General features: G+C 36.7%; 1 protein-coding gene across 7 annotated transcripts in view; it reads left to right on the top strand.

Annotated features, from left to right (window-relative positions):
* Positions 1–13,348, top strand: part of FBXW11 (F-box and WD repeat domain containing 11) — a 133,233-nt gene that overhangs the window by 42,523 nt on the left and 77,362 nt on the right. The gene's annotated exons all lie outside the window — the stretch shown is intronic.

Genomic DNA, 13,348 nt, shown 5'->3' with positions numbered 1-13,348 from the left:
TTCTTTTCAGTATATATAGTGAGCCACACTGGTTTGAGAACATTACAGTTGGAACTTAACAGCTACCAACGTAAGAGAATATTTTTTAGAGAAGGGAGATAGCTTGGTAGAAAGAATCCTTATTCTGGAGCAGACAAACATCAATTCTAGTCTTCTGCCTGATGCTTAATAGCTTTGTGACGCTAGGCAAGTTACTTAATTTTCCAGACCCACGGTTTCCTCATCCTTTACATGGAGATAGTTATATCTGTCTGAGGTAGAGGGGAGATAACAGCTACACCTTACCAATTGCTTGCTGTTGAGGAATGAAAATCCATTTCTTTCATTGCTTGCACCTGGTTCCCTATTCAAGAAGAGGGAACTCCAGTCTTAGAGTCCAGGGCAAGATAAGAATAAGATGAAAGACTGGGCATATGATATGATATGGCCCCTGCTGTCAGGTGTTCGTGTTTGTTCAGGGCTGTCTCCTAAGGTCACACATGGCTGTTCCAACTCAATGTCTCTGTCTTTTTTTTTAATGAGCGTTGGGGATTTATTATTTCTTGTTCATTATTCTGTTGCACTCTAGGGCCAATAATGTGAAGTCGTGGAGTAACCTTTCAGTGGTAGAGTGTAGTATTTTATGAACATTAAAAAACACATTTTTTTCCCTGTATAAGAAAATTTACAAATATAGTTTCTTAAGGAAAAAAAAAATCCATTGGTAACCTCACCACCCAGAGAGAACATTTGTTGCTGTTTTAAGGTCTGTCTTCCTCCTTCCTGTTGGGCAGGGAGGAATTCATCAAATTGTGCAGGTTCTCTTTGTTATTGTGGTGATGAAAATGATTATAAAAATAGTGTTTTAATGTCCCATGGAACCCCAGAGTGTGACTTTGGAGTCACTAGAAGGATAATGCCTCTCTCACTTACTCACCTGGAATAGCTCTGGATTTATCTGTATTATATAGCAAAGCTTTTAGTAAGATTTTATGTGAAAAATTCTATGGAAATTTCTAAACACACAAAAGAGTAAAGCGATCCATTCAACTCAGCCTTGAATAGTTTTCAAAATTATGCTATTCTTAGTCCAACTTTCTCTTTCTTGAACTTTGTTTTTTTCTGGGGCATTTTAAAACAAATCTAAGATAGCTTTTAAAAAAAAAGAGTTTGACAAATCACTGTTTTATGTCAGCGAAAAAAAATATATAAAAAAGTTTCAAAGAATAAAAAAATAGTACAACTGGTACCAAAGGTTATAAAAGACATGTAAAGTTTCCTTTGAACCCAGTTCTCACTTCCCAAAGTATCACTTCTGAGTTTCCCATTATCGTTTAGACAGAAACTTAAAAAAATAGAAATAGAACCATATTATACATATTATTTTTCAATTAATAACTTTTTCAGTTAGTAAGATACATCGCCCATCTTTCCATATCAGCATATAAAATCATATAAACCCTATTCTTTTTTGTGGATGCAATAATATTTCATCATATTGGCTTTATCATTTAAAAAAATATATATATCCCGTTCCCTATTAATGGAACTTTAGGCTTCAGGTTTTTTTTTCTGTTATGGCACTTTGCTAATTTCAGTGAACATATACCTTTAGGCTTGCATGATTATGTCTGTAGAATAAACTCCTAGAAGTACAGTTGCTTGGTCAAGGAGTATCAGTGTTTTATTATTAAATTGTCTGTATACAGAAAAGTAATAATCTCTCCTTTCCATCGCCCCCGCAACAAATGTGAACAGTTAATGTTGTCTACCATTGCATGTTTTGGTTTTTTGTTCATAGGATGATATGTAACCCAACAATTACAGGGATTTTCCCTCTTTACTTACAGTCATATTGCAGACATGTCCCCAGGTTTTGTAAAATCTAACTCTTTCACCAGTGGAAATTTCACCAACTTTTATCATCCATAGATTTGGGGGCAGTGAGGGCGAGGAATACATTTTTTTTTCTTCTTTGAATTATAATATATGTGTAGAAAGTACAGAAATCTTAACTATATAGCTCAGTGATTTGTCACAAAATGGGCAGTGATTTATTTTGATAGGTGAGGCTAAATCGTTTTCATGGAGGGTGGACCAGTTTATAATCTAGTTTATTTCTGTAAGCTCTGGATATCATTTAAAAATGTTTAAGGTTTACTTTAAAAATATTATTAAAAACAACCTATACTTGTTCCAATTTAAACTAATAATAAAAAGTGACAAATAGTAACATGATGAATTAAGACTTTCTACCATCATTTAAAAATCACTGCATAATATTCCATTTAATATATATATTACTGATTTTAAGAAACTCTCCCTTCCTTGTCAAGACTGCTTCCAATTTTTGAGACATCCATGTTGAGTAGAACATCATTGTAGCTAAGTGTTTGTATACTTCTGTGATTATTTCTTTAGGTGAACGAATGTGCACATTAAAACACTTTAGGTTGCTAAATTGTACTTTTGACAGGCTGGCTCAGATTATACTCCTAAAAGCAGCGGATGAGAGATTCCCTTTTTATATGCCTTAGCTGGCATTGGATAATTTAATTTTGTGTTTTTTTGCCATTCTGATAAATGAAAATGTTAAAATACATATTTATTTATTGGCCATTTCTACTTCTTGTTTTATGAGTTACCTCTTCATACCTTTTCTCCATTTTTCTAAAATGACTTTTTTAAAAAAAATCTTAGTTGTAGGAATTCTTTATATATTAAATCCAGTAACTCTGTCATTTATTGCAAGTGTTTTCCCTAGTTTGACATTTGCCTTTCAGTTTTGTTTATAATGCTTTGTGCTTTGAAGAAGATTTTGAAAGAAATTTTTACTTTTTATATAATCATACTTATTCTTTTTTCTTTTTTAATGTATTTTTTATTGAAGTACAGTTGATTTATAATTTGTTAATTTCTGCTGTACAGCAGAGTGACTCAGTTATACACATTTATACCTTCTTTTTTATATTCTTTTACATTATGGTTTATCCCAAGATATTGAACATAGTTCCCTGTGCTATACTGTAGGACCTTGTTGTTTATCCATTCTGTATGTAATAGTTTGTATCTACCAATCCCAAACTCTCAGTCCATCCCTCCCCCAACCCCCTCCCCCTTGGTAACCACAAGTCTGTTCTCTATGTCTATGAGTCTGTTACTGTTTCATAGATAGATTCATTTGTGCCATATTTTAGATTCCACATGTAAGTGATATCATATGGTATTTGTCTTTCTCTTTCTGACTTACTTCACTTAGTATGATCATCTCTATGTCCATCCATGTTGCTGCTAATGGCATTATTTTGTTCTTCTTTATGGCTGAGTAGTATTCCATTGTATATATTACCATATCTTCTTTATCCATTCATCTGTCGATGGACATTTAGGTTGTTTCCATGTCTTGGCTATTGTGAATAGTGCTGCTATGAACATAGGGACGCATGTATCTGTTTGAATTATAGTTTTGTCCAGGTATATGCCCAGGAGTGGGATTGCTGGATCATATGGTAACTCTATTTTTAGTTTTCTGAGGGACCTCCCATGCTGTTTTCCATAGTGACTGCACCAACTTACATTCCCACCAGCAGTGTAGGAGGATTCCCTTTTCTCCACACCCGCTCCAGCATTTGTTATCTGTAGATTTTTAATGTGGCCATTCTGACTGATGTGAGGTGGTACCTCATTGTAGTTTTGATTTGCATTTCTCTAATAATTAGCATTGTTGAGCATCTTTTCATGTGCCTGTTGGCCATCTGTAGTCATTCTTTTCCTTTACCATTCTTCTAGTGGTTTATGGCTTTATGTTTTATATTTAAATCTTTCTGTTTCTCTGTAATTTATTTTGGTATATGCTGTGAATCAGGGATCCACATTCTTTCTAAATGGCCACACTGTTTTCTGCATACTATTTACTGATCTAGCTTTTCCCCCATTGGTTTGAGATCATATGCTCATGTTCCATTTCCTTGTATCTGATGATGCCCACTCACAGAAATCTCTTTCAAGCTTTTGTTCTTCTTTACTTCTCTAGTATCATCATCAGTTATTAACCTCTTTAGGCTTGTCATGGTCCACGGTGTATCATGCTGTCTTTCATACACATAATGCTGGTTTCAGAGTGTCCTGTTAATGATGATAAGCTTTGAAAGTTCAAAAGTTCAAAGTGCCAAACAGAAAGATTCATTTTAGCATTTTTCTAAAGAAGTGATGTTTCCTGTTTCTACTGTGAATTGAAATTCTTGGGTTTTTTTTTTTTTTTTTTTTTTTTAGTGATTTCCATGTCATTTTCTGAATATAGGGTGACTTGGTGATCTCAGAATTTGAAGCAACAAGTAAATTCATATTTTGGAGAAAGTTTTAATGATAACACAGTGACTGGCATATAGTACTAGCCCTCAAGAAATAGCACTTTATTAATTTCATTGATCATATACATATTTTTAGGCACTCAAGAAATCACATATATTTTCCGTGGAAGAGAGCCTCTGCTATGGGAAAATGAAAACTATGCCTCGTTTTACTAACACTTTTAATTTATGGTTTTCAAAACAGTGTGCGTGATGGATAAGGCAGTATGCGTGTTGAGTAAGGTTTAACAGTATACGTAATTTGAGGATAGGGAGGTGGGTAAATGGGATTCAGACCACATTAAAAAATGCCTTTTTACTTTTTCAACAAAAATGACACAATATACCTCATACTACAGACTTTTATTGCTTGTAAGAATTCTGGTTTTATGTATTTCTGTTGATTTATTTTTATTGCTCTGTTTATGAAAGTAACACTTTTTCCCTGCAAAAATTTTGGACAGTAGAGAAGTATAAAGAAGAAATTAATCATTCAGCCATAATCTCACTTCATTTTAGTGCCCATTCATTGTTTTTTCTTCTTGACATTTTTTTTATTTTTTATTTTTTTTTGCGGTACGCGGGCCTCGCACTGTTGTGGCCTCTCCCGTTGCAGAGCACAGACTCCGGACGCGCAGGCTCAGCGGCCATGGCTCACGGGCCCAGCCGCTCCGCGGCATGTGGGATCCTCCCAGACCGGGGCACGAACCCGTGTCCCCTGCATCGGCAGGCGGACTCTCAACCACTGCGCCACCAGGGAAGCCCGACATTTTAGTTTTATGTATGTGTGTATATGTGTATGTTTTGTTTAGTTTATAAATAGGCTTATACTCTATGTATACTGAATTATAACTCCATTTTTACCAATATGATTCACATTAGTAAACTTAGGTCTACATTTTTAATAAATAACTATGTAGAGTTTAATTGTCTGAATGTACAATAATTTAATCATTCTCCTACTGATGGACATTAAGGTTATTAAATTTTAGTCTATACTTATTTCTTAGGTTGTATTATTCATTGGAGAAATTCTGAGTCAAAGGATATGAACTTTCTTAAGGCTTTTAAACATTGACCAAGGGCTTTCCTGGTGGCGCAGTGGTTAAGAATCTGCCTGCCAATGCTGGGGACAAGGGTTTGAGCCCTGGCCCGGGAAGATCCCACATGCCACGGAGCAACTAAGCCCGTGTGCCACAACTACTGACCCTGTGCTCTAGAGCTTGCGTGTCATAACTACGGAGCCCGCGTGCCACAACTACTGAAGCCCGCGCGCCTAGAGCCCGCGCTCTGCAACAAGAGAAGTCACCGCAGCGAGAAGCCTGTGCTACGCAACGAAGAGTAGCCCCCTCGCCGCAACCAGAGAAAGCCCGTGCGCAGCAACAAAGACCCAATGCGGCCAAAAATAAAAATTAAAATAAATAATTAATTTAAAAAAAAAACAAAAAAATTGACCTATCCTCCACCAAAGAGGTTATTCTAATTTATATTATTCTTAGCATATGATAGTATACTATCTCAGTATATGATAGTACAAATAAATGCCCAGTGTAGAAAACTGGAAAACATAGGAAAGCCCAAAGAATACATTAAAAAAATCACACTTTGTTTATTCATTTGCTTATTCTTCAAGCAACACATATTTATGATGCTCCTACTGTGTACCAGGGATTATTGTAGGGGCTGGGAATACAAGAGTGCACAAAATAGACAAAAAGCCACTGTCTTAGAACCTAAATTTTAGTGGGAAAAGAAAGAAAATAAGTAAAACACATGGTATTTTAAGTAGTAAGAAGTGCTGTGGAGAAAGTGGGGGCGGGGAGTAGGGCACCCCAAGGGTTGGGGCTTTTATTCTGCATGAGATGGGAAGTCATTAGAGAATTTTGACGAAAGGTGTAATTTATCTGACTAATGTGTTAATAGGACCTATTAGTTAATAGAATGAAGAGAGGAAGCAGGGGGACCAACTCTAAGGTTGACCAGTGTATTAGGGTTCTCCAGAGAGACAGAACCAGTAGTAGATAGATAGATGGATAGATGGATAATTTAGAGAATTGGCTCACATGATTGTGGGGACTGGCAAATTTGAAATTTGTGTGAGCAGAAATGCAGGCAAGATTTATCTTTTACAGTCTTTACAGTCTTGAGGCAGCATCTTTGCTCTTAAGGCCTTTAACTTTCTACATGAGGCCTCACCTGCATTTTGGAGGGTAATCTGCTTTACTCAAAGTCTACTGATTATAAATGTTAATCACATCTACAAAATACCTTCACAGCAACATGTAGACTAAAGCTTGACCACACAACTGGCCAAGTTTGTTGTGGCCAAGCTGAAACATAAAATTAACTATTACAACTGTGACTGAAAAGAGGCCAATATTTGGAGTTAGGGATACAAATGGGAACAGAGGTAGTCCATGACCAAATGAAGAAAGAAAAGGTGAGTGTGACATTAGTAAAAATGATACCAGTCTTATCAAGCCAATATCATTTATATCACCAATATCTAATAACCTTTTAGTCAGAGGTGATTTGGACTTTGGAGTCCATGGTATGGGAAGATAAAAATATGTATCTACTTGCAATAATGAAATGCTTCAGTAATGATTCTTCGTAAAGAGTCATTCAGTACATAGTACTCATTTTGTGGAAGAACCGTAAGTGTGTAGGGAACTCACAGTTAGCACTTACGCTAGACACATTACTAAGCCCTTTCCCATATATTGTCTTTTTTAATCCTCTGAACAAATTTTACGAAATAGGTTTTGTTATGTCTGTTTTATACATGAGGAAACTGAGAAAGAAAGCTTGCGACTTGCCTAAGGGCGCACACCTACTAAGTGGCAAAGCCAGGATTTAAACCTAGTCTCTCTGGTTCCAATACACCTTATTGCCTCGTAAAGTAGAGACTATTTTCATAGAGAGGATTATCTGTATTTTAAGTTGTAAATAGGGTTTTCTAGGACAATTACGCAATAGGAATGCTATTTATGTTATTACACAAGTAGCGTACATGATCAAATATCTCTTCTGTAGAGGCCTTCTCTGGCCACCCAATCTAAAATAGCTTCCTGCTTTTCACTCTGTTCCTTTACCCTACTTTATTTTTTCTTCAGAACACTTTGCACTGCCTGAAATTACATTCCATGTTTGTTTTTTTTCCTCCTGTCTGTTGTCTTTTTCTCCCATCAGAATCCCAAGTTCCATGAGAAAAGGGTCGGTCATGTCTCACTGTTCACTGAATGACAAATTCACCTGTTTCTAAAATAGTTCCTGGACAGACAGAATAAACTGGAGTGTGAAGGAATGGCTGTCTCTAAGCTTTGTTGGGATTATACGGGGTAGTGGTATTTGCTGTCATAGCCAGAACTACTTTCGACGTAGTTCTCTGAGTTCTTTGAATCCAGGTATTCAAGTGCGTTGAAGGGAGTTCCTTGAGTAAAAATTGATTTTTCTTTGAAGGATAGCTTATTGTATTGTTGTTTTGCTTAAAAAATCTTTTCTGATTATAAAAGCAGTACATGCATATTGTAGAATGTTGGGATAAAAGTGGAAAGAAAAATGAGAAATAATTCTCAGTTTAGGGAAGCGCCATTCTTAGTATTTTGGCATATTGTCTTTGAGTTTTTAATCTTTGCATATGCTTTACATAGTTGAGAATTATATATATATATGATTCTATATATCTTTATATGCTTTACATGTTTGTACACTTATTCAGAATTATTGTGTTAATGTTTTCCTGTCATTAAAAATTTCTCATAATTTGAAATTACCATATTTCATGAACAGCCCATAATTTAACATTTTTTCTGGGTGCTTAAACTCTTCACTTTTAATTATTAAAAACGAATCTCCATCTTTTGGCATAATTCTTTGCTGTCATTTTCAATTACCTAGGATATATTCCTAGGAGATGTACTGTATATATCCTGTCAAATTGTTTTCCAGAGGGTTTGCATATCATTGTACCCTCACTGGGATTGAACATTATTATTCTAAAAAAATTTAACAAGGCTGATTTGTGTGATTCAGTAGAATACTCTAAATTCACAGCCTCTTCACAAATGGCAGCTCTCCTCTCTGCGCAATTTGAGTATATGTTGAGTCAGCTAAGGCATGGCCTACTAAAATAAGATCTAATAATACTGGATATGCGTGGCCAAGAATAAAGGACTTGAGAGACATTTTCCAACATGTGCCTTCTTATTGAATTGCCTGGGTGCTCTGACTAGAATTCAAAATTGAGATTATTCAGTTTAGATGAGGTTATTCAGAAAATACAGAAAGTATAGAATCACCCATAATACATTTTGTACATTTTTACTGACTGCCTGCTGTGTGCCATGCACTGTGCTATGATCCGGTAGTACAAAGAGCCAGCTGCCAATCTTTGTAGATAGATGGCATATGAAAACTGTTTACCCCAGTAAAGGAAGGTTCTTTCTACCCCATTCTCCCTTTAGAAAACCAGGAGTCGCTTACTGAAGTCCTTGTAAAAGCTCTTATATTATAGCATGCTTCCATCTTTTTAAATTCGGAGTAAAAGGCAAATGTTAAATCCTTCATCTGTAAGACAACAGGAAATGAAAAATTAAGGATTAGAGTAATGGTAACCAGAAGAAACCAACACCTAATTAATTTCAAAGTAAAAACTTTGCCAGAAGAAACATTGCCCAGAGGAATCTGGTAGAGTTCGCAGGAAAGAGAAGGATGGAAGAATCCCTAACTGTCAACTAGTAGTGAATGGCTTGGGGAAGACACTGAGCCTGTAGTGTCCTCAGTCAGTACTGGTTTGAGATGTTTACTAAAATCATCTGACAGTGGTGGTGAAAAAAGCACAAATCATTTCAGCACAATTTTTTCCTAGGGTTATGATCCCACAGTTTGAAGTGTTGGGTATTAGTTATTGCAAACCAGCCATTAGAAGATTTATTTTTATTGATTTTGAGCCAGTCCTGAGCTCAATTTTAAGTACAGTACTAAGAACTTTTTGTTTCTCAAACTATGTGAAAGTAAAGCTGGCTGAATGCTCCCTCATGTTCTAGTGTTTTAGTGTATATTTCTTACAAAGGAGGATGTTCTACATAATCATAATATGAGAATCAAATCAGTAAATTAACATTGGATACATTACTGCCATCCAGTCCTCAGTCTCTTGAGTTTCACCAAAGGTCCAATAATGTCCTTTGTAGCAAAGCTATCCAGTTCAGAATGATAAGACACCTTTAGTTGTCATACTTCTTTAGTTTCTTTCAATCTGGAACAGTTTCTCCGGCATTCCTGGACTTCTGTGACCTTGGCACTTTTTTTTTTTTTTTTTGCGGTACGCGGGCCTCTCACTGTTGTGGCCTCTCCCTTTGCGGATGCGCAGGCTCAGCGGCCATGGCTCACGGGCCCAGCCGCTCCGCGGCATGTGGGATCTTCCCGGACCGGGGCACAAACCCGTGTCCCCTGCATCGGCAGGCGGACTCTCAACCACTGCGCCACCAGGGAAGCCCAACCTTGGCACTTTTGAAGATTACAGATCAGTTATTTTGTAGTATGTCTGTCAGTGTAGGTTTGTCTGTTTCCTTATGATTAAATTTAGTTTATACATCTTTGAAAGGAATATCACAGAAGTGACGCTGTGTTCTTTATCTTTGCATCTTATTATGTAGTACATGATTTTGATTTCTCTTGTTACTAATGGTGGTCATCTTGATTATTTGAGGAAGGTGGTATCTAGGAGCTTTCTTCACTATAAAGTTACCCTTTTTCTCTCTGTAATTAAGTATTTTGTGGAGAGGTACTTTGAAACTGTATAAATGTCCTCTTTTCATTAGAATTTCAATTTATTCACTTATAGACTTGTGGTTTCTTATTTTTTTCAGTGGGTTATAATCTGTTATTATGATTATATATTTTGATGGTCAGATTGTTCAAAGCTTGGCCATTGCATGCCGTTTCAAGCTGGGTCCTGTATCCTTTTGATCTGTCCTCATAATTCTTTAAGCACTTCTTGCTTTCTGGGGCAAAAAAAAAATTTCCAGGCTCATCTTGTATTTGCCCATAGTCAGCCCTGGAATTAGTCAATTCTGTAAGGAGCCTTGGTTTCTTTTTGTGAAGAATGGTATTTAGATCTGGTTGCTAAGTGTGCTTAGTGCTATTGGGATGTCACTGCTTCTATAGGCTCTCTCAGCCAACAGTGTTAGGTAATATATGTATAATTTTGTCTCTGTGGAAAAAACTCCCTCCTTTTCTATGTATTAAAAAACCGCGGGGGCTTCCCTGGTGGTGCAGTGGTTGAGAATCTGCCTGCTAATGCAGGGGACACGGGTTCGAGCCCTGGTCTGGGAGGATCCCACATGCCGCGGAGCAAGTAGGCCCGTGAGCCACAACTACTGAGCCTGCGCGTCTGGAGCCTGTGCTACTCAACAAGAGAGGCCGCGATAGTGAGAGGCCCCCGCACCGTGATGAAGAGTGGCCCCCGCTTGCCACAGCTGGAGATAGCCCTCGCACAGAAATGAAAACCCATCACAGCAAAAATAAATTAATTAATAAACTCCTACCCCCAACATCTAAAAAAAAAAAAAAAAACCGCGGGCTTTCCTGGTGGCGCAGTGGTTGAGAGTTCGCCTGCCAATGCAGGGGACACGGGTTCGTGCCGTGCTCCGGGAAGATCCCACATGCCGCGGAGCGGCTGGGCCCGTGAGCCATGGCCACTGAGCCTGCGCGTCAGGAGCCTGTGCTCCGCAACGGGAGAGGCCCCAACAGTAAGAGGCCCGCGTACCGCAAAAAAACACCAAAAAACCGCGAGTTCACAGTGATAGTTCTAGTCCAGTCTCACAGATTTCATTCTAGTTTTCTAAGGTAGCCCTTTTCATATTTGTAACTCCCTTCTCTAACAGTGAGAAACAATGACTCCTGTTTTCCACAGTATATTTATTCACTTGCTCAGTTCTAGAATGCATATTCAATAGTTTTAGAATTGCTTACCTATATCACTGAAAAATAAATTTACTAACCATACTGAATATTTCTTTACAATTAACTTTTGTTTTTGGCTATATATTCTAACTGCTGAGTTCCAGAGTCACTTGGATTAATTTTTTCCTCACCATTAAGTATGATTATGTTATTCAATTGAAATGTATGTAGGTTCGTTTGTTTCTGTTGATATTCCATCTCCCTCTCCCAGTCGTTGTTGATTTTATTTTTTTGAGTATATAAAGCATGTATTGCGGTTCTAAGAGTAAAAACAATACAGAAAGGTCATCCTTTCTGTCCTGTTCCCATTCATCTGTTCTTTCCATCCTGTTTCCATTGGGTAACCAATTTTTTTAGTTTCTGGTTTATCCTTCCTGGGTTTCTTTATGCACTAAGGAACAGGTACACACATGTATATTTTCTTATTTCTGTTTACTTCTTATACAAAGGGTAGTATATAGGTAGATACTGTTTTGCCCTTTGCTTTTTTCACCTGAAAATGTACCCTGAAAAATTACTCTGTATTAGCCCATAGAGGCCTTTCTTATTCTTGCATAAGGCTGCATACTGTGTGTTGATACACCATAGTATATTCGGCTTAGAATCTTAAGTATGAGCATGCAGGTTGTTTTGTTTTTGTTTTTTTTTAAATTACAAACAGGACTCCAGTGCATATGTTTACCTTGTGCATATGTGTTTTCATAGTATTTAATTATAGTGTATCTTCAGGGAAGGTTCCTAGAAATTTATTATTGGATCAAGGGATGAATTGGGAAATTGGGATTGACATATATACACTAATATATATATAAAAGATAACTAATAAGAACCTGCTGTATAAAAAAAATAAATAAAATAAAATTCAAAAAACCCCCCCAAAAAAAACCAAAAACGAAGAAATAAAAAAAAAAAAAGGTTGATACAGGATCAAAGGTAATGCCCGATCAAAACGTCAAGCTACTTATGTAGTTTTGTTAGATATTGCCAAATTCTCCTCCAGAAGGGTTGTACACATTTGCCTTCCCACCAGAAGTATATGGGAGTGCCTGTTTCCTTACTCATTTACTGACAGAATGTCTCGTCATACTTGTGAATATTTGCCAGTGTTAGGTGAGAAATGTATAGCTTTAATTTGCCTCTCTTTAATTATGAGTAAGTCTAAACATCTTTTCTTATTTAAGGGTTGTTTTTATATCTTTTAAAAAGTCTGTCCATGTCCTTTCCTCATTTTCCTATTGGGATTTTGGTAATTTTTATCCCCCTCAATTTAAAAGAAAAATTTAGGTATATAAGTCCTTTTACCTGTGACATACGTTTTAAATATTTTTTCCAGTGTTCTAATTTTATCTTTTTCCAAATGGCTGACCAGTTGTCCCAGCACTTATTAAAAAGTTCTGCAGTTTAGCAAATGCAAACTAATATAGAATGCATAAACAACAAGGTCCTACTGTATAGCACAGGGAACTATATTCAATATCCTATGATTAAACCATAATGGGAAAGAATATAAAAAAGAATGTATTACATATGTATAACTGAATCACTTTGCTGTACAGCAGAAACCAACACAACATTGAAGTTCCCTAGTGATTTGAGAAGCCACTTTTATCACGTACTAAATTTCCATATGTACCTGGGTCTATTTCTGAACATTCTATTCCATTAGGCCAGGATGTGGCAAACTATGGCCCTCTGGCCAAACCCAGCCCTATTTTTGTAAGTAACGTTATATTGGATCACAGCCCCACTCGTTTATTTACTTATCGTCTATGGCTGCATTTGTGCTACAACAGAAGAGTCAAGTAGTTGTGACAGAAACTGTGAGGCTTGCAAAGCTTGAAATATTCACCTCTCATCCTTTACAGAAGCTTGCTGACCCCTACGTCAGAGTAATTATCTATGCGTATGCCATAAAAGAACCTTGTTTTTAACTAGAGAGACTTAGAGTATGTTTAAATGTCTGGTGGGGCTAATCGCACCTTGTAGCTCTTCTTTTTGCATGTTGTTTTCTGAGTATTCTTGTAAGTTTTTCCACATGAATTTGAGTACCA

Source organism: Stenella coeruleoalba (assembly GCF_951394435.1).
Source record: "Stenella coeruleoalba genome assembly, chromosome: 3".
In the NCBI taxonomy this organism is placed as follows: Eukaryota; Metazoa; Chordata; class Mammalia; order Artiodactyla; family Delphinidae; genus Stenella; species Stenella coeruleoalba.
Note: the sequence above shows the minus strand (reverse complement) of the source record. Positions and strands in the feature narration are given on the sequence as shown.